The following is a 25455-nucleotide window of genomic DNA, read 5'->3' as shown; positions in this document are numbered from 1 at the left end:
AGGAAGCGTAGTCCTAAACAGAAGCCCCGTGTACACCGCCAACCCGTTCACATTTCTAACCGTTTTTCCCCACTCGGCTAACACACCCGCCGAGGAACAAACTCTGGTTATTGGCGACTCTGTTTTGAGAAATGTGAAGTTAGCGACACCAGCAGCCATAGTCCAGGGGGCCAGAGCAGGCGACATTGAAGGAAATTTGAAACTGCTGGCTAAGGCTAAGCATAAATTTGGTAAGATTGTAATTCACGTCAGCAGTAATGACACCCGGTTACGCCAATCGGAGGTCACTAAAATTAATATTGAATCGGTGTGTAACTTTGCAAAAACAATGTCGGACTCTGTAGTTTTCTCTTGGCCCCTCCCCAATAGGACCGGGAGTGACATGTTTAGCCGCATGTTCTCCCTGAATTGCTGGCTGTCTGAGTGGTGTCCAAAAAATGAGGTGGGCTTCATAGATAATTGGCAAAGCTTCTGGGGAAAACCTGGTCTTGTTAGGAGAGACGGCATCCATCCCACTTTGGATGGAGCAGCTCTCATTTCTAGAAATCTGGCCAATTTTCTTAAATCCTCCGAACCGTGACTATCCAGGGTTGGGACCAGGAAGCAGAGTTGTAGTCTTACACACCTCTCTGCAGCTTCTCTCCCCCTGCCATCCCCTCATTACCCCATCCCCGTAGAGACGGTGCCTGCTCCCAGACCACCAATAACCAGCAAAAATCTATTTAAGCATAAAAATTCAAAAAGAAAAAATAATATAGCACCTTCAACTCCACCACAGACTAAAACAGTTAAATGTGGTCTATTAAACATTAGATCTAAAACAGCTAACTGATCATCTGCAGAGGAATGGTCTATTTGAAGAGTTTCAGTCAGGTTTTAGAATTCATCATAGTACAGAAACAGCATTAGTGAAGGTTACAAATGATCTTCTTATGGCCTCGGACAGTGGACTCATCTCTGTGCTTGTTCTGTTAGACCTCAGTGCTGCTTTTGATACTGTTGACCATAAACTTTTATTACAGAAATTAGAGCATGCTATAGGTATTAAAGGCACTGCGCTGCGGTGGTTTGAATCATATTTGTCTAATAGATTACAATTTGTTCATGTAAATGGGGAATCTTCTTCACAGACTAAAGTTAATTATGGAGTTCCACAAGGTTCTGTGCTAGGACCAATTTTATTCACTTTATACATGCTTCCCTTAGGCAGTATTATTAGACGGTATTGCTTAAATCTTCATTGTTACGCAGATGATACCCAGCTTTATCTATCCAGAGGACACACACCAATTGGCTAAACTGCAGGATTGTCTTACAGACATAAACACATGGATGACCTCTAATTTCCTGCTTTTAAACTCAGATAAAACTGAAGTTATTGTACTTGGCCCCACAAATCTTAGAAACATGGTGTCTAACCAGATCCTTACTGTGGATGGCATTACCCTGACCTCTAGTAATACTGTGAGAAATCTTGGAGTCATTTTTGATCAGGATATGTCATTCAAAGCGCATATTAAACAAATATGTAGGACTGCTTTTTTGCATTTACGTAATATCTCTAAAATCAGAAAGGTCTTGTCTCAGAGTGATGCTGAAAAACTAATTCATGCATTTATTTCCTCTAGGCTGGACTATTGTAATTCATTATTATCAGGTTGTCCTAAAAGTTCCCTAAAAAGCCTTCAGTTAATTCAAAATGCTGCAGCTAGAGTACTGACGGGGACTAGAAGGAGAGAGCATATCTCACCCATATTGGCCTCTCTTCATTGGCTTCCTGTTAATTCTAGAATAGAATTTAAAATTCTTCTTCTTACTTATAAGGTTTTGAATAATCAGGTCCGATCTTATCTTAGGGACCTCGTAGTACCATATCACCCCAATAGAGCGCTTCGCTGTCAGACTGCAGGCTTACTTGTAGTTCCTAGGGTTTGTAAGAGTAGAATGGGAGGCAGAGCCTTCAGCTTTCAGGCTCCTCTCCTGTGGAACCAGCTCCCAATTCAGATCAGGGAGACAGACTCCCTCTCTACTTTTAAGATTAGGCTTAAAACTTTCCTTTTTGCTAAAGCTTATAGTTAGGGCTGGATCAGGTGACCCTGAACCATCCCTTAGTTATGCTGCTATAGACGTAGACTGCTGGGGGGTTCCCATGATGCACTGTTTCTTTCTCTTTTTGCTCTGTATGCACCACTCTGCATTTAATCATTAGTGATCGATCTCTGCTCCCCTCCACAGCATGTCTTTTTCCTGGTTCTCTCCCTCAGCCCCAACCAGTCCCAGCAGAAGACTGCCCCTCCCTGAGCCTGGTTCTGCTGGAGGTTTCTTCCTGTTAAAAGGGAGTTTTTCCTTCCCACTGTAGCCAAGTGCTTGCTCACAGGGGGTTGTTTTGACTGTTGGGGTTTTACATAATTATTGTATGGCCTTGCCTTACAATATAAAGCGCCTTGGGGCAACTGTTTGTTGTGATTTGGCGCTATATAAAAAAATTGATTGATTGATTGATCTCTCTCTTCTAAGTCCCTGTTAGTAAATGATATAATAATTGATCAACATATTGATTTATTCTGCCTTACAGAAACCTAGTTACAGCAGGATGAATATGTTAGTTTAAATGAGTCAACACCCTCGAGTCACACTAACTGTCAGAACGCCCGTAGCACGGGCCGAGGCGGAGGATTAGCAGCAATCTTCCACTCCAGCTTATTAATTAATCAAAAACCCAGACAGAGCTGTAATTCATTTGAAAGCTTGACTCTTAGTTTTGTCCATCCAAATTGGAAGTCCCAAAAACCAGTTTTATTTGTTGTTATCTATCGTCCACCTGGTCGTTACTGTGAGTTTCTCTGTGAATTTTCGGACCTTTTGTCTGACTTAGTGCTTAGCTCAGATAAGATAATTATAGTGGGCGATTTTAACATCCACACAGATGCTGAGAATGACAGCCTCAACACTGCATTTAATCTATTGTTAGACTCGATTGGCTTTGCTCAAAATGTAAATGAGTCCACCCACCACTTTAATCATACCTTAGATCTTGTTCTGACTTATGGTATGGAAATTGAAGACTTAACAGTATTCCCTGAAAACTCCCTTCTGTCTGATCATTTCTTAATAACATTTACATTTACTCTGATGGACTACCCAGCAGTGGGGAATAAGTTTCATTACAGTAGAAGTCTTTCAGAAAGCGCTGTAACTAGGTTTAAGGATATGATTCCTTCTTTATGTTCTCCAATGCCATATACCAACACAGGGCAGAGTAGCTACCTAAACTCTGTGAGTGAGATAGATTATCTCGTCAATAGTTTTATATCCTCTTTGAGGACAACTTTGGATGCTGTAGCTCCTCTGAAAAAGAGAAGTTAAATCAGAAGTGCCTGACTCCGTGGTATAACTCACAAACTCGCAGCTTAAAGCAGATAACCCGTAAATTGGAGAGGAAATGGTGTCTCACTAATTTAGAAGATCTTCACTTAGCCTGGAAAAAGAGTCTGTTGCTCTATAAAAAAGCCCTCCGTAAAGCTAGGACATCTTACTACTCATCACTAATTGAAGAAAATAAGAACAACCCCAGGTTTCTTTTCAGCACTGTAGCCAGTCTGACAAAGAGTCAGAGCTCTATTGAGCCGAGTATTCCTTTAACTTTAACTAGTAATGACTTCATGACTTTCTTTGCTAATAAAATTTTAACTATTAGAGAAAAAATTACTCATAACCATCCCAAAACATATCGTTCTCTTTGGCTGCTTTCAGTGATGCTGGTATTTGGTTAGACTCTTTCTCTCCGATTGTTCTGTCTGAGTTACTTTCATTAGTTACTTCCTCCAAACCATCAACATGTCTATTAGACCCCATTCCTACAGGCTGCTCAAGGAAGCCCTACCATTAATTAATGCTTCGGTCTTAAATATGATCAATCTATCTTTATTAGTTGGCTATGTACCACAGGCTTTTAAGGTGGCAGTAATTAAACCATTACTTAAAAAGCCATCTCTTGACCCAGCTATCTTAGCTAATTATAGGCCAATCTCCAACCTTCCTTTTCTCTCAAAAATTCTTGAAAGGGTAGTTGTAAAACAGCTAACTGATCATCTGCAGAGGAATGGTCTATTTGAAGAGTTTCAGTCAGGGTTTAGAATTCATCATAGTACAGAAACAGCATTAGTGAAGGTTACAAATGATCTTCTTATGGCCTCAGACAGTGGACTCATCTCTGTACTTTTCATTGTTACGCAGATGATACCCAGCTTTATCTATCCATGAAGCCAGAGGACACACACCAATTAGCTAAACTGCAGCATTGTCTAACAGACATAAAGACATGGATGACCTCTAATTTCCTGCTCTTAAACTCAGATAAAACTGAAGTTATTGTACTTGTACTTATTGGCCCCACAAATCTTAGAAACATGGTGTCTAACCAGATCCCTACTCTGGATGGCATTACCCTGACCTCTAGTAATACTGTGAGAAATCTTGGAGTCATTTTTGATCAGGATATGTCATTCAATGCGCATATTAAACAAATATGTAGGACTGCTTTTTTGCATTTGCGCAATATCTCTAAAACTAGAAAGGTCTTGTCTCAGAGTGATGCTGAAAAACTAATTCATGCATTTATTTCCTCTAGGCTGGACTACTGTAATTCATTATTATCAGGTTGTCCTAAAAGTTCCCTGAAAAGCCTTTAGTTAATTCAAAATGCTGCAGCTAGAGTACTGACAGGGACTAGAAGGAGAGAGCATATTTCACCCATATTGGCCTCTCTTCATTGGCTTCCTGTTAATTCTAGAATAGAATTTAAAATTCTTCTTCTTACTTATAAGGTTTTGAATAATCAGGTCCCATCTTATCTTAGGGACCTCATAGTACCATATCACCCCAATAGAGCGCTTCGCTCTCAGACTGCAGGCTTACTTGTAGTTCCTAGGGTTTTTAAGAGTAGAATGGGAGGCAGAGCGTTCAGCTTTCATGCTCCTCTCCTCTGGAACCAGCTCCCAGTTCGGATCAGGGAGACAGACACCCTCTCTACTTTTAAGATTAGGCTTAAAACTTTCCTTTTTGCTAAAGCTTATAGTTAGGGCTGTATCAGGTGACCCTGAACCATCCCTTAGTTATGCTGCTATAGACTTAGACTGCCGGGGGGTTCCCATGATGCACTGTGTGTTTCTTTCTCTTTTTGCTCTGTATGCACCACTCTGCATTTAATCATTAGTGATTGATCTCTGGTCCCCTCCACAGCATGTCTTTTTCCTGATTCTCTCCCTCAGCCCCAACCAGTCCCAGCAGAAGACTGCCCCTCCCTGAGCCTGGTTCTGCTGGAGGTTTCTTCCTGTTCAAAGGGAGTTTTTCCTTCCCACTGTCGCCAAGTGCTTGCTCACAGGGGGTCATTTTGACCGTTGGGGTTTTTCCGTAATTATTGTATGGCTTTGCCTTGCAATATAAAGCGCCTTGGGGCAACTGTTTGTTGTGATTTGGCGTTATATAAATAAAATTGATTTGATTTGATTTGATATTTTGTGCTTCACAATGGACCACACATTTTCAACGGGCGACAGGTCTGGACGGCAGGCATGCCAGTCTAGTACCCACACTCTTTTACTATGAAGCCATGCTGTTGTAACTTGTGCAGAATGTGGCTTGGCAGTCTTGCTGAAATAAGCAGGAACGTCCCTGAAAAAGATTTTGCTTGGATGGCAGCGTGTTGCTCCAAAACCTGGATGTACCTTTCAGCATTGATGGTGCCATCACAGATGTGTAAGTTGCCCATGCCATGGGCACTAATACACCGCCATACAATCACAGATGCTTGCTTTTGAACTTTGCGCTGGTAACAATCTGGATGGCCTTTTTCCTCTTTTGTCCGGAGGACACGACGTCCATGATTTCTCATCAGGCCACATCACACTTTTCCACTGTCTGTCCATTTCAAATGAGCTCGGGCCCAGAGAAGGCGGAGGCGTTTCTGGTTGTTGTTGTTGTATGGCTTTCGCTTTGCATGGCAGAGTTTTAACTTGCACTTGTAGATGTAGCAGTGAAATGTGTTAAGTGACAATGGTTTTCTGAAGTGTTCCTGAGCCCACGCGATAAGATCCTTTTCACAATGATGTCGGTTTTTAATGCAGTGCCGACTGAGGGATCAAAGGTCACGGGCATTCAGTGTTGGTTTTCAGCCTTGCCACTTACGTGTAGAAAGTTCTCCAGAGTTTCTGAATCTTCTGGACTGTAGATGCTGGAATCTCTAAATTCCTTGCAGTTGAACATTGAGAAACATTGTTCTTGAAATGTTGGGCTATTTTTTTCATGCAGTTGTTCACAAAGTGGTGATCCTCACCCCATCTTTGCTTGTGAATGGCTGAGCCTTTGGGGATGCTCCTTTTATACCCAATCATGACACTCACGTGTTTCCAATTAGGTGTTCTTTGAGCATTCATCAACTTTCCCAGTCTTCTGTTGCCCTGCCCCAACTTTTTTGAAATGTGTTGCAGGCATCCATTTCAAAATGACGAAAATATTTGCACAAAAACAACAAAGTTTATCAGTTTGAACATTAAATATCTTGTCTTTGTGGCATATTCAATTGAATGTAGGTTGAAGAGGATTTGCAAATCATTGTATTCTGTTTTTATTTACATTTTACACAATGTCCCAACTTCATTGGAATTGGGGTTGTACAAAACACAGTGGGATCGACTGGTCAGGTATGACGTCAACCATGCAAGGGCATTCTCTGTAATCCCAAAATGATTCTCCAGCCTATCGAGTAGAATATGATGATCCACAGTATCAAATGCAGCACTGAGATCTAACAGAACCAGAACAGTAGTGGTGTCCGAATCTATTGCAAGCAGTTCACCACTCAGTTCACCACTTTAGTGAAAGCCGTCTCTGTGGAATGATATTTTATAAAAGCAGACTGCAGTGGTTCGAAAAGATTATTCTCAGTAAGATTGTCCACGTGCTGCCGTGAAACCACTTTTTCCAGAATTTTAGAGCAAAATGATAGATTTGATATCGGTCTATAGTTTTTCAACACACTAGGGTCAAAATTAGGTTTCTTAAGTAGTGGTTTAATCATTACAGATTTGAAAAATTTAGGAACAGATCCAGAAGTTAAAGAAAGATTAATAATTTCCAGCACAGTCGGCCCAAGAGTGGGCCACAGGTCCTTAAACAGTTTTGTTGGTATAGGATAAAATAAACAGGTTGTGATTTTTGTTACCGTTAATGAGTTTTGTCAGCATGCCTAGAGAGATACTCTCAATTTCTGTAAATCTAGGTAATACCTCAGTAATGGTGCCCACCTCATTAGCAGGGTGTAGTGGCTGGGTTGAGGCATGCTGTGATATGTTTAACCTAATGTCTTCTATTTTCTTCTCAAAGTAATCCAGGAAATCTTGTGCTGTCGAAGTAGAGCAAACTACACGTGGTTGTCCATGAATAAGTGTTGCCACCGTGTCGAACAAGAACTTTGAGTTATGCTTGTTTTTGTTGTTCAAATCAGAGTAATAGGTCCGCTTTGTAGCCAGTAATGCATGCTTATAGTCTAAGATAGCATCATGCCACGCAAGGTGGAATACTTCTAATTTTGAACTACGCCATTTCCGTTCTAGACCTCTAGTCTTATGCTTGAGGCCACGTGGGTAATCATTGAACCAAGGTGACTGTGTTTTGGGGGAGCACGGTTTTAACAAAGGTGATGCAATCATGTCGAGTGTAGTTTTGAGCACTGAGTTTAAACGATACACAAGACTGTCTACTGACTGGGTATGTGCCAGACGTGAAGCTAAGACATCAGCCAGTCTAGCTTCAAGCTCAGTCTTAGTTGAGGAGTTGATGCATTGCCGTAGTGATGAATAAGGTTGTTGTTCCACTAAACACGGCAGTGAAACTGTAAACCTGATAAGTGAGTGATCAGAGACCACTGATGTAAGAGGCATGATGTCAGTATTCGTGACAGCAATGCCACGTGCGAGAACCAAATCCAGGGCATTTCCACTAAGTCCCGAATGCATTCTCGAAATCCTAATGCATCCACAATTTCCATAAATGATTTGCAGAGGGGATCAGAAGGCTTATTTATATGAACGTTTTTATTTACATTTTTCACAACATCCCAACTTCATTGGAATTGGGGTTGTAATAAGTTCGTGATCAGAGAACACCGATGCAAGAGGCATGATGTCGATGTTTGTGACAGCAATACCATGTGCGAGAATCACATGCATTGAATCCCGAATGCATTGCTGAAATCCTACTGCAGCCACAATTTCCATAAATGATTTGCAGAGGGGATCAGAAGGCTTATTTATATGAATGCTAAAGTCACCAATGATCAGAATGGTATCTGCACTAGTTGACAAGTTAAAGATGAATCCACCAAATTCATCTAAGAATTCAGAATATGGGCCAGGAGGCCTATATATGGTGACAAAGTAATACGGCTAATTTTTATTCTTCTGACCTTGGCAGTACATAATATCCTGAGCAGAGCAGAGAATCAGATGCTCGAAGGAGTTATATTTGTCAGTGTAACTCAATATCAATATTCGTGACAGCAATACCACGTGCAAGAACCAAATCCAGGGTATTTCCACTAATGTGCGTTGAATCCTGAATGCATTGCTGAAATCCTAATGCATCCACAATTTCCATAAATGATTTGCAGAGGGGATCAGAAGGCTTATTTATATGAATGTTAAAGCCACCAATAATCAGAATGTTATCTGCACTCATTGAAAAGTTACAGATGAACACACCAAATTCATCTAAGAATTCAGAGTGTGGGCCAGGGGGCGTATACTCTGAATTGAAACATGTTAATTGCTTGAAACATGTTAATTAATTTGTAATGAGTCTAGAATATACAGGGCTGTGAAAGCGGGATTCCGCAGATTTCATCATGGGGAGGGGGGTGGGGTGTTAGTGATGTACTCTTTAATCATGAACATCACTGAGTTTTTAAAATGCTTATCGCAAAGCGTTCTCTTTTTTTACGACATCATGTAGGTTTTACACGTCCGCGGACACTGATCTGTGTGTTACAGATACAAATCAGTTTCCTCGGATCCGCAGAGTTTCACGGAGGAAAAATGCCACTCAAAGCGTAGCCGTTATGACAGTTGTCGTAAAGCAGGACTGGTTGGTTGCTGCGGCGACGCTGTGCGGCTCCTGTGCGACGCTTAAGCTAAACTTAGCATGTGCACATCCCAAACTTTCAGAGCTTTCAAGTTTTTAAAAGAAGATTTGTGCAGCATGCCTGTGTCACAGACCAACGTCGCACAGAAAGAAGATGGCGAGAAAGTCTTTTTGAAAAAGTCTTATAAGGACAAGAATCCGTGGAATTGTCGCTGGCTTCATCAACACACCTGAAAAATAAAAGAAACGGGAAAAGTAAACTGTGCCATCTCAGGAAACACGGTAAGAATTTTTCTCTCCCTGGAAAATAAACATTCTGCTGTTCAAACAGGATTTTAGACAAGATTATGTGACTTTTTTTCACTAATCTGGACTTTCTTTCATTACATCGTGGCTTTGAATGGATTTAGGCTGCATGAATTTACACAAGAATATACGTGGCTTTTTACTATAAGGTATGTTATTGATATTTTACCATGATTTTCCAAATATTCTACAAGCTTTAGCTGTGGTTTTTGAAATGCTGTAACAGTCTTTTCAGTCTTCATAAATTTCATGTAGTTTAATTGTTCTGAGTTAATGCATAATTTGGTTTACAGTTAAAAGGAAAATGATTCCGTGTCCTACTTCCATGTCATTTTCTTTTATTTCAACATCATCACTGACAGGTCAAATAAAAGGTTGAATATAGGATCATTTAAATATCCACTAATTTTGAGATTTGTTCTTCCAGGAGATGCTGAAAAAGTATCATTAGATAAAAATTTAATTCTGGGGCCCCACAGGGCCCTAGACCCCGGCTCCTGGGGAGCTGTATCCCCCCCCCAGACCCCCTGCAAATTTTCCTCAGGTTTCACAATTTTCATTTCACAGCCCTGAATATAATATGTATATGTCCCGGACAAAGCTCTTCAGCATCTCCTTCAGATGTTTTTTTTTGAATAAATGCTTCAGGGCAGCATTAGCATGGCTAAAACCAGTGACGGGCAAAGCTAACCAAAAAGTTAGCTTTGATAACCGCTGATCCGCTAACTGAAAAGTTAACTTTTATAATGCTAAACAACTAAAAAATTTAGCAGAAGCAAGAGCTATATGTTAACTTTCAGTATTGACTCCAGTACACTGTTAGCTACTGACAAGCCAGTTTGAGTTTAAGCACTGGCGAAGCTTCTGAGTAGAATCAAAGGTGATCACAAACCCAACACAGCCAATGAGTCAGAGCTTCTATCTTTATGTGCCCTGCCCGCTACTGTAAAGAAGAGTCATTTACATTCACCATACAGGGCCCCAGACGTGAGGCAGTAGTCATGAAAAGCAAAGCAGGTTTGACTAATGGTTTTGATTTATAAACCAAATTAATCCGGAGAGTTTATCTACATTAATGTCAACTCTGTCATTTTTACTAAGTGAAAATATAACACATATCTTTTTATTTTAAAATAATGCGGTAATTCTGAAGGTTTGAACATTAACACACAAATGCCAAAAGGCATTATGGGAAAATGAGCCTCTGTTCATCACTGGTTGGTTGGTTTATTTATTTGTAAAAACCAATGCACAAGTTACTGTAACGTGGGTATTGATTTTCATAAATAAATGTGTATTTGTAAATATGTCTTTTTTTTATTTGTAAAAAAATGGCATTTGCAAAACTGAAAATTCTGTTTGTTAAGTGTGATTCAGCGCATCAAATAGTGACCGTGTGATATTTGGGCACACTGCCATCCAGTAGATGGACCAAAATGCATAGAACACTGCCATGTAGTGGATGGTAGTGTGAGTAGCGCCCGCCCAAATATCACACGGTCACTATTTGTTGCACTGCTTACACAGAATTTTCAGTTGAAGAAAATCCTCCTCTACACTCTCCTCTTCATCAGGAAGCTGTATTTTATATTTTTTAATTCATTTATATCAAGTTATAGAGATTTGCTTTCAGTTTGAGGTTAAAGAAAGTTTACTGGTTTTAAAGTTTACTGGTTTGTCACTCAGACAGCAAAATGAAGACATTATTTAAAAATAAGTCCTTCAGGGAGTAAAATTAAGAGGTTACACAGGTTTTATACAGAACAGAGGAGTAAAGTACCTGTATTTCTTTCAGCCTGAGCATCTTCACATTATATCTCATGAATCAACAGCTGCCTATTAGTTTAAAATCACTGAAAAACGTATGTATAAGGCAACTCCAATTAAAGGAGAAATGCCGCTTTTAACATTTTTCTTCTTCTACTAAGGTGGATTAGAACTTCTTGTGGTGGTACACAATGCCAACTACTGTACAGGAGAGACCTATCAGTCAATATGGGTCACCAATTTCAAAATGCAGCTCTTTTCAACCAGACTTGTGGTGCCGTGACATGTCAATCATCTGTGTCCTATCAGATTTCAGGGGAGTCCAGTGCAACCCTGTCCTCTGCGCTAGCTTAACCAGCCAGGAAGTGTTCAACATTTGACATTTCCTGTTTAACTGTGGACTCAAAATTTGGCACTTCCTATTTCAGTGTGAGCTTGCCACTGAGTTCCCGCAAGATTCTGCGAGATCTTGTCTGTCAGTCCAGGAAGTGTTGATCCAGGAAGTGTTTGACATTTGACATTTCCTGTTTCACTGTGGACTCAAATTTGGCACTTCCTGTTTGGACCATGTACCATGAGCAAGCTTCACACCGCTGCGCGTGGCTTCGCTTTGTATAAAATTTCACTTTCTGAAATACCTGACAAAACCTTTTCACAATGTTCTAATTTTTGAGATGAACCTTTCCAATATTATCTTACAAACTCTTTTAGTCCTCATTATTTGAAAAAAAAAAATTGTTGTTTATTAGGTTATCACTTTAGTTCATGTTCACATATTTATGATTAAGTGTATTTTCCTGGTGTGTTTGTAAATCTTGGTGAAAAGCGTCTGTGAACGGTCTGGGACACTCGTACGATGTCCTGCAGAATGAAGCTTAATTTTCTGATCTGCTGTGACATACGAGTACAGCTTTGAATTTGGTGGATCTCTTTGGATCTGGATCAGAACCACACAGCAGAGCTGCATTTTGTCTTTGTGAATGCTGCAGTTGTGTGTCGGTGCCACCGTCTGACCTGCTGTCTTTTGTGGCCTTTTAGCTTGTGAGTAATGGTGCTCGGCAGGAATGCAGAGAATCTGTCTGAGACGTTCTGGCTTTGTCTGTCCGGTGTCTCCTGGGCTGATTTAAAGCTCAGTCCAGGGCGGTGGACTCTGCAGCCTGTGGACACTATTGTCTTCTTCCTTTTTAACACACACATCGACTCCTGTAACTCTGACACCACAAACAAAGGCTTTCTGTTTGTGTGCTACACTACCGCCAGCTGCTGCTGAAGCTTTTTTATGCTTGGGACGTGATCCTGGCAGCTTGTAGCACGCACACGCACAAATCACAGCGATGGATCCAACTACTGAAGCGAATGCTGGAAGGATTCTTGGAAACACAAAACGCTCCCTTTGTCAAAATCAGGCCAAAATGTACCAGTACTAACGTGCATATTGTCACAAGTTAACCTCCTGATTTTGGAAACAGTATGTGGAGAACATGGATTGTGCAACGCAATCTGTGGGTGTGGTGACATGTGGTGTGTTGTACTGGTGATCACACCCAGCTGTGATATTGCATCTTGCTGCAGTGTGTCGACATCACACACACAAATATTCTCAAGGTTCATTCTTTTATAAAATAAACTGGAACAAGAATAAATGGAAACTACCAAAGTGTCCCTGTTTTTCATAAAGTTAAATATATCAATCAATCAATCAATCAATTTTTTTATATAGCGCCAAATCACAACAAACAGTTGCCTCAAGGTGCTTTATATTGTAAGGCAAGGCCATACAATAATTATGTAAAACCCCAACGGTCAAAACGACCCCCTGTGAGCAAGCACTTGGCTACAGTGGGAAGGAAAAACTCCCTTTTAACAGGAAGAAACCTCCAGCAGAACCAGGCTCAGGGAGGGGCAGTCTTCTGCTGGGACTGGTTGGGGCTGAGGGAGAGAACCAGGAAAAAGACATGCTGTGGAGGGGAGCAGAGATCGATCACTAATGATTAAATGCAGAGTGGTGCATACAGAGCAAAAAGAGAAAGAAACAGTGCATCATGGGAACCCCCCAGCAGTCTACGTCTATAGCAGCATAACTAAGGGATGGTTCAGGGTCACCTGATCCAGCCCTAACTATAAGCTGTAGCAAAAAGGAAAGTTTTAAGCCTAATCTTAAAAGTAGAGAGGGTGTCTGTCTCCCTGATCTGAATTGGGAGCTGGTTCCACAGGAGAGGAGCCTGAAAGCTGAAGGCTCTGCCTCCCATTCTACTCTTACAAACCCTAGGAACTACAAGTAAGCCTGCAGTCTGAGAGCGAAGTGCTCTATTGGGGTGATATGGTACTATGAGGTCCCTAAGATAAGATGGGACCTGATTATTCAAAACCTTATAAGTAAGAAGAAGAATTTTAAATTCTATTCTAGAATTAACAGGAAGCCAATGAAGAGAGGCCAATATGGGTGAGATATGCTCTCTCCTTCTAGTCCCCGTCAGTACTTTAGCTGCAGCATTTTGAATTAACTGAAGGCTTTTTAGGGAACTTTTAGGACAACCTGATAATAATGAATTACAATAGTCCAGCCTAGAGGAAATAAATGCATGAATTAGTTTTTCAGCATCACTCTGAGACAAGACCTTTATGATTTTAGAGATATTGCGTAAATGCAAAAAAGCAGTCCTACATATTTGTTTAATATGCGCTTTGAATGACATATCCTGATCAAAAATGACTCCACGATTTCTCACAGTATTACTAGAGGTCAGGGTAATGCCATCCAGAGTAAGGATCTGGTTAGACACCATGTTTCTAAGATTTGTGGGGCCAAGTACAATAACTTCAGTTTTATCTGAGTTTAAAAGCAGGAAATTAGAGGTCATCCATGTCTTTATGTCTGTAAGACAATCCTGCAGTTTAGCTAATTGGTGTGTGTCCTCTGGCTTCATGGATAGATAAAGCTGGGTATCATCTGCGTAACAATGAAAATTTAAGCAATACCGTCTAATAATACTGCCTAAGGGAAGCATGTATAAAGTGAATACAATTGGTCCTAGCACAGAACCTTGTGGAACTCCATAATTAACTTTAGTCTGTGAAGAAGATTCCCCATTTACATGAACAAATTGTAATCTATTAGACAAATATGATTCAAACCACCGCAGCGCAGTGCCTTTAATACCTATGGCATGCTCTAATCTCTGTAATAAAATTTTATGGTCAACAGTATCAAAAGCAGCACTGAGGTCTAACAGAACAAGCACAGAGATGAGTCCACTGTCCGAGGCCATAAGAAGATCATTTGTAACCTTCACTAATGCTGTTTCTGTACTATGATGAATTCTAAAACCTGACTGAAACTCTTCAAATAGACCATTCCTCTGCAGATGATCAGTTAGCTGTTTTACAACTACCCTTTCAAGAATTTTTGAGAGAAAAGGAAGGTTGGAGATTGGCCTATAATTAGCTAAGATAGCTGGGTCAAGTGATGGCTTTTTAAGTAATGGTTTAATTACTGCCACCTTAAAAGCCTGTGGTACATAGCCAACTAACAAAGATAGATTGATCATATTTAAGATCGAAGCATTAAATAATGGTAGGGCTTCCTTGAGCAGCCTGGTAGGAATGGGGTCTAATAAACATGTTGATGGTTTGGATGAAGTAACTAATGAAAATAACTCAGACAGAACAATCAGAGAGAAAGAGTCTAACCCAATACCGGCATCACTGAAAGCAGCCAAAGATAACGATACGTCTTTGGGATGGTTATGAGTAATTTTTTCTCTAATAGTTAAAATTTGTTAGCAAAGAAAGTCATGAAGTCATTACTAGTTAAAGTTAATGGAATACTCAGCTCAATAGAGCTCTGACTCTTTGTCAGCCTGGCTACAGTGCTGAAAAGAAACCTGGGGTTGTTCTTATTTTCTTCAATTAGTGATGAGTAGAAAGATGTCCTAGCTTTACGGAGGGCTTTTTTATAGAGCAACAGACTCTTTTTCCAGGCTAAGTGAAGATCTTCTAAATTAGTGAGATGCCATTTCCTCTCCAACTTACGGGTTATCTGCTTTAAGCTACGAGTTTGTGAGTTATACCACGGAGTCAGGCACTTCTGATTTAAAGCTCTCTTTTTTAGAGGAGCTACAGCATCCAAAGTTGTCTTCAATGAGGATGTAAAACTATTGACGAGATACTCTATCTCACTTACAGAGTTTAGGTAGCTACTCTGCACTGTGTTGGTATATGGCATTAGAGAACATAAAGAAGGAATCATATCCTTAAACCTAGTTACAGCGCTTTCTGAAAGACTTCTAGTGTAATGAAACTTATTCCCCACTGCTGGGTAGTCCATCAGAGTAAATGTAAATGTTATTAAGAAATGATCAGACAGAAGGGAGTTTTCAGGGAATACTGTTAAGTCTTCTATTTCCATATCATAAGTCAGAACAAGATCTAAGATATGATTAAAGTGGTGGGTGGACTCATTTACTTTTTGAGCAAAGCCAATAGAGTCTAATAATAGATTAAATGCAGTGTTGAGGCTGTCATTCTCAGCATCTGTGTGGATGTTAAAATCGCCCACTATAATTATCTTATCTGAGCTAAGCACTAAGTCAGACAAAAGGTCTGAAAATTCACAGAGAAACTCACAGTAACGACCAGGTGGACGATAGATAATAACAAATAAAACTGTTTTTTGGGACTTCCAATTTGGATGGACAAGACTAAGAGTCAAGCTTTCAAATGAATTAAAGCTCTGTCTGGGTTTTTGATTAATTAATAAGCTGGAATGGAAGATTGCTGCTAATCCTCCGCCCCGGCCCGTGCTACGAGCATTCTGACAGTTAGTGTGACTCGGGGGTGTTGACTCATTTAAACTAACATATTCATCCTGCTGTAACCAGGTTTCTGTAAGGCAGAATAAATCAATATGTTGATCAATTATTATATAATTTACCAACAGGGACTTAGAAGAGAGAGACCTAATGTTTAATAGACCACATTTAACTGTTTTAGTCTGTGGTGCAGTTGAAGGTGCTATATTATTTTTTCTTTTTGAATTTTTATGCTTAAATAGATTTTTGCTGGTTATTGGTAGTCAGGGAGCAGGCACCGTCTCTACGGGGATGGGGTAATGAGGGGATGGCAGGGGGAGAGAAGCTGCAGAGAGGTGTGTAAGACTACAACTCTGCTTCCTGGTCCCAACCCTGGATAGTCACGGTTTGGAGGATTTAAGAAAATTGGCCAGATTTCTAGAAATGAGAGCTGCTCCATCCAAAGTGGGATGGATGCCGTCTCTCCTAACAAGACCAGGTTTTCCCCAGAAGCTTTGCCAATTATCTATGAAGCCCACCTCATTTTTTGGACACCACTCAGACAGCCAGCAATTCAAGGAGAACATGCGGCTAAACATGTCACTCCTGGTCTGATTGGGGAGGGGCCCAGAGAAAACTACAGAGTCCGACATTGTTTTGCAAAGTTACACACCGATTTAATGTTAATTTTAGTGACCTCCGATTGGCGTAACCGGGTGTCATTACTGCCGACGTGAATTACAATCTTACCAAATTTACGCTTAGCCTTAGCCAGCAGTTTCAAATTTCCTTCAATGTCGCCTGCTCTGGCCCCGGAAGACAATTGACTATGGTTTGCTGGTGTCGCTAACTTCACATTTCGCAATACAGAGTCGCCAATAACCAGAGTTTGATCCTCGGCGGGTGTGTCGTCGAGTGGGGAAAAACGGTTAGAGATGTGAACGGGTTGGCGGTGTACACGGGGCTTCTGTTTAGGGCTACGCTTCCTCCTCACAGTCACCCAGTCAGCCTGCTTTCCGGCTGCTCGGGATCTGCCAGGGGGGTAACTAACGGCGGCTAAGCTACCTTGGTCCGCACCGACTACAGGGGCCTGGCTAGCTGTAGAATTTTCAACGGTGCGGAGCCGAGTCTCCAATTCGCCCAGCCTGGCCTCCAAAGCTACGAATAAGCTACACTTATTACAAGTACCGTTACTGCTAAAGGAGGCCGAGGAATAACTAAACATTTCACAGCCAGAGCAGAAAAGTGCGGGAGAGACAGGAGAAGCCGCCATGCTGAATCGGCTAAGAGCTAGTAGCTACGCTAAGCTAGCGGATTCCTAAAAACACGCAAAGTGAATAATGTGTAAATAATTTAGAGGTGATTCAGCAGAAGGAGTGCTTTAGTTAAGGCACGTAAAGATTACACTGGGAAACAAATCGTAATCTAGATAACTAGATCAATCTAACTGCGCAGATTAAACAGCTAACAGATACAGAAAAACACCGCTGTGCTCCGGAACAGGAAGTGATACAATACCGCAGTGAGAGCCAACCACCAGTAGAGGCAAGCCAAAACATTCATTTTGGAGAAAAATATTTTCATCAAGTCAGTCTTCACTGAGCCATGTGCAATAACACTTCAAAGAGACAAGAAGAACAACTTTGAACTCTCAGACAAATTTAATTCTGTATCAAGTACAACAGATCAGTGTAACACAACAGTACAAAATCTGCAGCTGTAGCAACTGTGACATCTAACAGTAGTGAATAGCAGCTAGCAGAAGCAACTAGCTGTGGCGTCTAACAGATAGTAGTCAATCAATCAATCAATCAATTTTTTTTATATAACGCCAAATCACAACAAACAGTTGCCCCAAGGCGCTTTATATTGTAAGGCAAGGCCATACAATAATTATGTAAAACCCCAACGGTCAAAACGACCCCCTGTGAGCAAGCACTTGGCTACAGTGGGAAGGAAAAACTCCCTTTTAACAGGAAGAAACCTCCAGCAGAACCAGGCTCAGGGAGGGGCAGTCTTCTGCTGGGACTGGTTGGGGCTGAGGGAGAGAACCAGGAAAAAGACATGCTGTGGAGGGGAGTAGAGATCGAATAACAGTAGTGAATAACAGCTAGCAGAAGCAGCTAGCTGTGATGTCTAACAGATAGTAGTGAATAGCAGCTAGCAGGAGCAACTAGCTGTGGCGTCTAACAGATAGTAGTGAATAGCAGCTAACAGAAGCAGCTAGCTGTGGCGTCTAACAGATAGTAGTGAATAGCAGCTAGCAGAAGCAGCTAGCTGTGGCGTCTAACAGATAGTAGTGAATAGCAGCTAGCAGGAGCAACTAGCTGTGTCATCTAACAGATAGTAGTGAATAACAGCTAGCAGAAGCAGCTAGCTGTGACGTCTAACAGATAGTAGTGAATAGCAGCTAGCAGAAGCAACTAGCTGTGGTGTCTAACAGATAGTAGTGAATAACAGCTAGCAGAAGCAGCTAGCTGTGACGTCTAACAGATAGTAGTGAATAGCAGCTAGCAGGAGCAACTAGCTGTGGCGTCTAACAGATAGTAGTGAATAGCAGCTAGCAGAAGCAGCTAGCTGTGGCGTCTAACAGATAGTAGTGAATAGCAGCTAGCAGAAGCAGCTAGCTGTGGCGTCTAACAGATAGTAGTGAATAGCAGCTAGCAGGAGCAACTAGCTGTGTCATCTAACAGATAGTAGTGAATAACAGCTAGCAGAAGCAGCTAGCTGTGACGTCTAACAGATAGTAGTGAATAGCAGCTAGCAGGAGCAGCTAGCTGTGACGTCTAACAGATAGTAGTGAATAGCAGCTAGCAGAAGCAACGAGCTGTGGCGTCTAACAGATAGTAGTGAATAGCAGCTAGCAGAACCAACTAGCTGTGGCATCTAACAGATAGTAGTGAATAGCAGCTAGCAGGAGCAACTACCTGTGACATCTAACAGATAGTAGTGAATAGCAGCTAGCAGAAGCAACTAGCTGTGGAGTCTAACAGATAGTAGTGAATAGCAGCTAGCAGAAGCAACTAGCTGTGGAGTCTAACAGATAGTATTGAATAGCAGCTAGCAGGAGTAACTAGCTGTGGCGTCTAACAGATAGTAGTGAATAGCAGCTGGCAGAAGCAACTAGCTGTGGAGTCTAACAGATAGTAGTAAATAGCAGCTAGCAGGAGCAACTAGCTGTGGAGTCTAACAGATAGTAGTGAATAGCAGCTAGCAGCAGTAACTAGCTGTGGCGTCTAACAGATAGTGAATAGCAGCTGGCAGAAGCAACTAGCTGTGGCGTCTAACAGATAGTAGTAAATAGCACCTAGCAGGAGCAACTAGCTGTGACGTCTATCAGATAGTAGTGAATAGCAGCTAGCAGAAGCAACTAGCTGTGGCGTCTAACAGATAGTAGTGAATAGCAGCTAGCAGAAGCAACTAGCTGTGGCGTCTAACAGATGTAGTGAATAGCAGCTAGCAGAAGCAACTAGCTGTGGCGTCTAACAGATGTAGTGAATAGCAGCTAGCAGAAGCAACTAGCTGTGGCGTCTAACAGATAGTAGTGAATAGCAGCTAGCAGAAGCAACGAGCTGTGATGTCTAATGGATAGTAGCGAATAGTAGCAGCCTGGAACTATTAGCTGTCACTACTAGCAGACAGGACTGGACAGCAGCGAGCAGGAACTATTAACTGGGACCAGGGGTGCCAAAAAGGGAAGAATAGGGAGAAGGATTCTAGGGGCCCATGATTGACAGCGGCCCAGAGAGGCTCCTAATACAGTTGTAATACTGACAAAATAATATGGGGGTGGCCCAGTAAGATTTCTTTTCATGTGGTCCAAAATCCCTGGTGCCCCCCGGCTGGAACCAGTGTTGCAATCTCCTCAGCAAGAAAAGTAACTATTGACTGTCCTAAATGTCACTAGAAGTCGCTAAATGATGTCATCACTTCATTTGCATGTTATTTCCATAATATGATGTCGTAACAGATGCTGTAGGAAAAAATAGTGTCGTGGGAGAGACAAAAAAGTGAGTAAAACGCCATAACAATATTTAGAACTGCAAATAAACTTGATTCTTGGTTTGTTTATTTATTTTGCCATTAAAATTGGCCATTACATCTCAAAATAAAAAAAACAATAACTTCTCAAGGCCATGGAGACTAATTAGGCTCAGAGTGCAGCAAACGAGGTATGTAGACTGACTGAGTCCGAGTGAGGTTTGCAATTCAGTGATAAGGCAGTAGCATTTAGGTGAGAAAGAAATTCTTTGGTTTTAGATCCCTTCTAAAACAGGGCGCGATAAGCTGCGGTTGCAATTGCGCAATGCATGATTCATTGCACTTTGAATGCAGAGGAGTGATATTTGCAGCTGTCATTGGGGGAGCACACTGTGTACTGACCGCTTGTGACTGCTGTGGGGCGATGTGGACCCGCTGCCGCTCGGTGAGAATATAGACTGACAGATTAATACGATTTTTTGCTAATCGCTTTTGAGAAAAAAAGTCCATAAGAGGGTTTGGAAAGTCGCCAGATTTAGTGAGAAAGTCACCAAGTTGGCAACACTGGCTGAGACGGCAAGCAAATAGTAGTAAACAGTGTTGGAAACTCTCACGCATCTGGTGTGATACTCACGCTTTCAGCATCAATCTCACGCTCACACACAAGAAATGTCACTTCAAAAAAAAATATATATATATATATATATATATATATATATATATATATATTATATATATATAGTATATATATATATATATATTGATGACTAGATTAAACTAGACCAGAACACAGAGCATTGTTTCTTAATGAAAGAAGAGGTGTTTAAGGCGCACACCTGAAACAGCTGTGAACATCTGCTTAAAGCGTTTTCACTGCAGTATTCTCTGATCATTGATTCGCTGAAAACCTTGCACCTGATACCTCAGCTGCACGTGAAGAGAGAGAGTTCGAGCATAGGTTCAGAGCTTATGGTTCTGAGTCAGCCACTGATGCGCGGCAGAAAGTTTTGGATGACAAGGTAAGCTGCAAAATTGCCTAACAAATAGAATAATCTATTGTCTAATAAAATTGGGTCACCACAGACGTAGCCTAATCAGTCTAATTGTGTGTTCAGACAGTAGGCTATAGACTTCAACTAGTTGCAAACATCTGACGTGCGATATGTAGGGGCTAGGTCATTTAAAGGACATGTCACACCTTATTTAATGTCCTGGTGAGCAAGGATTAATGATTGAGTCTGTCTGTGCACATGTGCACTGTTTATGTATTGTTAAATAATAAAGGTTCTCTGTGCATCTTGAAATTTTTTGACTACATTTTTGTTTAAAGGCATTAATACTATACTTTTGTTATAATGTGATTGTGCCATCATAAAATATTGTAAATGGACTGCATATATACAATGAGGGAAAATATAGTATTTGAACACCCTGCGATTTTCCAAGTTCTCCCACTTAGAAATCATGGATGGGGTCTGAAATTTCATCAGTGCATGTCCCTGTGAGAGACATAATCAAAAAAAAAAAAAAAAAAAAAAAATTGGAAATCACAATGGTATGATTTTTTAATAATTTATTTGTATGTTACTGCTGCAATAAGTATTTGAACACCTGTGAAAATCAATGTTAATATTTGGACAGTAGCCTTTGTTTGCAATTACAGATGTCAAACGTTTTCCTGTAGTTTTTCACCAGCTTTGCACACGGAGCCCCTCCTTAGTTGCCCTGGCTGTGTGTTTGGGGTCATTGTCATGCTGGAAGACCCCAGCCACAACCCATCTTCACAACGCTCTTACTGAGGGAAGGAGGTTGTTTGCCAAAATCTTGCAATACATGACCCCATCCATCCTCCCTTCAATACGGTGCAGGTCGTCCTGTCCCCTTTGCAGAAGGACACCCCAGAGTATGATGTTTCCACCCCCATGCTTCACGGTGGGATGGTTTTCTTGGGGTTGTTCTCATCCTCTAAACATGGTAAGTGAGAAATAAAAATTAACAGGTCTGTGTGAGCCAGAATCTTGCTGGTTGGTAGGGGGTCAAATACTTATTTGCAGCAGTAACATACAAATAATTATTTAAAAACTCATACATTGTGATTTCCAGATTTTTTTTTTTTTTTTTTTTAGATTATGTCTCTCACAGTGGACATGCACCCTAAGATGAAATTTCAGACCCCTCCATGGATTTCTAAGTGGGAGAACTTGCAAAATCGCAGGGTGTTCAAATACTTATTTTCCTCAGTGTATGTAGCGCTTTTCCATCTGCATGAAACGCTCAAAGCGCTTTACAATTAATGCCTCACATTCACCCTGATGTGAGGGTGCTGCCATACAAGACGCTCACTACACACCGGGAGGCAACTAGGGGATTAAGGACCTTGCCCAAAGGCCCTTAGTGATTTTCCGGTCAGGCTGGGATTTGAACCGAGGATCCTCTGGTCTCAAGCCCAACGCTTAAACCACTAGACCATGGTTTTGTGAGTTTTGAAGCATCACAATAATGTCTTGAGCCATCTTTTGTCAATCTTGAACAAACTTGGGGTACCCAGTAGTTACGACCGTCATCGGCACCAATTTTGAAGTTGGGGTGATTAGCTCAAAAATTTCATCCCGATTCACCAAATTGAAAGTCATTACACGGTCACTTGTGGCTGTTCATGGTCTTAACAGCTTCAGTCATGTTCAAAGATCTTTAAATGGGGTAGTCCTAGTGGGTACAGCTTGAAACCTGTTTGTGTTCCATCTGGGAAAAATTTGAGACAAAAGCAGCATTTGTTGCAATTCTGGCTGAGAACGCAGCGGGGCTGCATTATTTTCATTTTTGAGTGAGTTGCCAGGTCTGCACTTTATAAGCCAACCAGTTGCCAGGGCAGCACGCGGCTTAGTGGTAGCACTGTTCATGGGGTTTGAATCCCACCTGTGGCCATTCTGTGTGGAGTTTGCATGTTCTCCCCGTGTTGCCTGGGTTCCCTCCGGGTGCTCTGGTTCTTCCCACATTTAAAGACCATGCAGGTTAAGTGAATTGGAAACTTGTGACATTCTCGATCACAATGGGACTAACCTGGTTCAATAAAGGTTAAATTAAAAGAATTAAATAAGCCATCCTGATAGGAGGCATGCTGATGTCACGGTCCTGATCTGTCGCTGCCTTCACTGCGCATGTGTCATTTCAGAGCGTCATCAACGATTCACCAATTATCGCACTCATTTCTGCTTAAAACTGACTTTACAATGATTTTTAAGAGGTTTTATTTTGTCATCTGATGGTTAATATCACATTATTCCCTTTGATTGGTTTGGTTGTAGCAAGTCAGACTCAGACACGCCGGTGTCGTGGTATGATCGCCCCCCCCCCCCTTATTTATTGTGCAAATAAAGCTGAATTTATGTGGACATGATTGTTGTACAAAAGCTTCAGAGATCTGTCACTGAGACAGATGATGACTGGAGTGCAGCTTTAAAAATTTGCACTTTTTGTGGCTCGTGGGGGATCGTAATAGAACGGTGCCCTTTGCACCTAGCGCCCCAGCTTAGCACCAGTTTTTCCCGCTGTTTAATTAGCCAAGTGTATTCAGATGAATGAGCACAGCCTCTGCACGACATTTGAATCCCACTGTCAAAAAGGGGGCCAGATAGGTGATCAACTGACGGACGAGGTGAAGGGTCTGCCTTTAAAGCAGGCTGTGGGAGTCAGAGGTCACCTTGTTGTCAGTTTGATCTTCTCACTAGCTGCATGCACGAGCTCTTTGGGCAGCACCCAGACATTCCTCCAGTTACAGAAACAAGATCCTCTCTCATTCTGAGCAGAAACAGCTGCTGTTGCCTGGTATGAAAGAAAATCATTTGTAGGAACATATGAAAACGTGCGTGAGGCTGACTGCTTGCGTTGTGTCTGTATTTACAGAAAGGATTTACCAGAAGAGACTTCACGGACGCCACCATCTAGGTATCAGTGAGATACCGCGAGCTTTGCCTTCAGAATTCAAGTTGCTGAAAGAGAAGAGAAACAACAGGAGGACGGAACCAACAGCAAAAGGACTGGAGCCAGTGAAGGACGGACTTTAACTTTGTTCTCTTTCTCTTTGATTAATTTGGCTTTTAGCAGCTAGCCCGTGAGGACGTGAGCTAACCGCAATTATAAACACACAGAATATTACCAGGTGTGACTGAATAATCTCCTAACGTTGTTTCAGTATTGATTGTGGGGCGGGGCGGGGTGTGGACATAGACCACCAGGGGTCTCAGGGTGAGCTGGAGGTTCAGGCAAGCTCTTAACCCAGATTCAAAACTGCTGCCTGTTTCTCGTGTGGCAGCAAGTCCTGGTTAGTGGCCGGTACAAAAGTCACTGGTGGTCTTGTCTATCTGGTTAAACGGCGTCAGTGTTTGTACAGTTAGTGTTTATGTGCAGCGAGTGAAGGCCAGAGACGGTTCTGCAGCTTCTGCACCTTTTGTATGATGAGGATCAGAGACTGAAACCACTTCTGTATTAATCTCAGTTTACACTGTAGAAGCTTTTTGTTGTGTTGCAGATTAAACTCATTAACATCGTCGGCCTTCTCGTGAATAAACAGCACAATATACAGATGAGGACAAAATGAAATGAAATGCTGTATTTTCTTCTACATTTTGCCAAGTGCTGTTTTTAACAGAGCACTTCTAAACATCCTAGTTGTATTTTAGATGCTTGCATTATTTTACTTTGCAAACAGAAAGAAAATTATTTCACAAAACCCACCAGGGTCCACATTATTAGCTCCCTTATAACGGCCTTTTTGTTGAACCACAAGCATAAACCAACTGATGATGTGCTTTAACGTTTTAACACGCAAACATGTAAAATCAAGTTGAAATGTTAAATTTCATGAAGGCTAATAATTTGTCCTCATCTGAAAAAAGTTTTTTTTTTTGCTAATTTATTAAAAATAAAACGAAGAAATCACATGTACAAAAGTATCATCAGCCTGTCATGAAGCTTAAAACTGAGCTCAGGTGCATCCTGTTTCCACTGATCATCCTTGAGATGTCTCTACAGCTTAATTGGAGTCCACCTGGGGTAAATTCAGCTGATTGGACATGATTTGTAAAGACGCACACCTGCTACATATAAGATCCCACAGTTGACAGTCAGAGCACAAACCAAGCAAGTCAAAGGAATTCTCTGTAGACTTCTGAGACAGGATTGTCTGGAGGCACCAAATGTGGGGAAGGATACAGAACATTTTCTGCTGCTTTGAAGGTCCCAATGAGCACAGTGGCCTAAATCATCCATAAATGGGAGTTCGGATCCACCAAGACTCTTCCTAGAGCTGGCCACCCATCAAAACTGAGTGATCTGGGAGAAGGGCCTTAGTCAGGGAGGTGACCAAGAACTAGATGGTCACTTTGTCAGAGCTCCAGCATTCCTCTGTGGAGAAAGGAGAACCTTCCAGAAGGACAACCATCTCCTGCAGCAATCCACCAATCAGGCCTGTATG

General features: G+C 41.5%; 1 pseudogene; it reads left to right on the top strand.

The window, feature by feature from the left end:
* LOC117522933 overlaps positions 1-24563 on the top strand; it is a 247761-nt pseudogene extending 223198 nt beyond the window's left edge.
* Positions 24564-25455: the final 892 nt, after the last annotated feature.

The sequence above is a fragment of the Thalassophryne amazonica genome, chromosome 2 (assembly GCF_902500255.1).
Source record: "Thalassophryne amazonica chromosome 2, fThaAma1.1, whole genome shotgun sequence".
In the NCBI taxonomy this organism is placed as follows: Eukaryota; Metazoa; Chordata; class Actinopteri; order Batrachoidiformes; family Batrachoididae; genus Thalassophryne; species Thalassophryne amazonica.
Note: the sequence above shows the minus strand (reverse complement) of the source record. Positions and strands in the feature narration are given on the sequence as shown.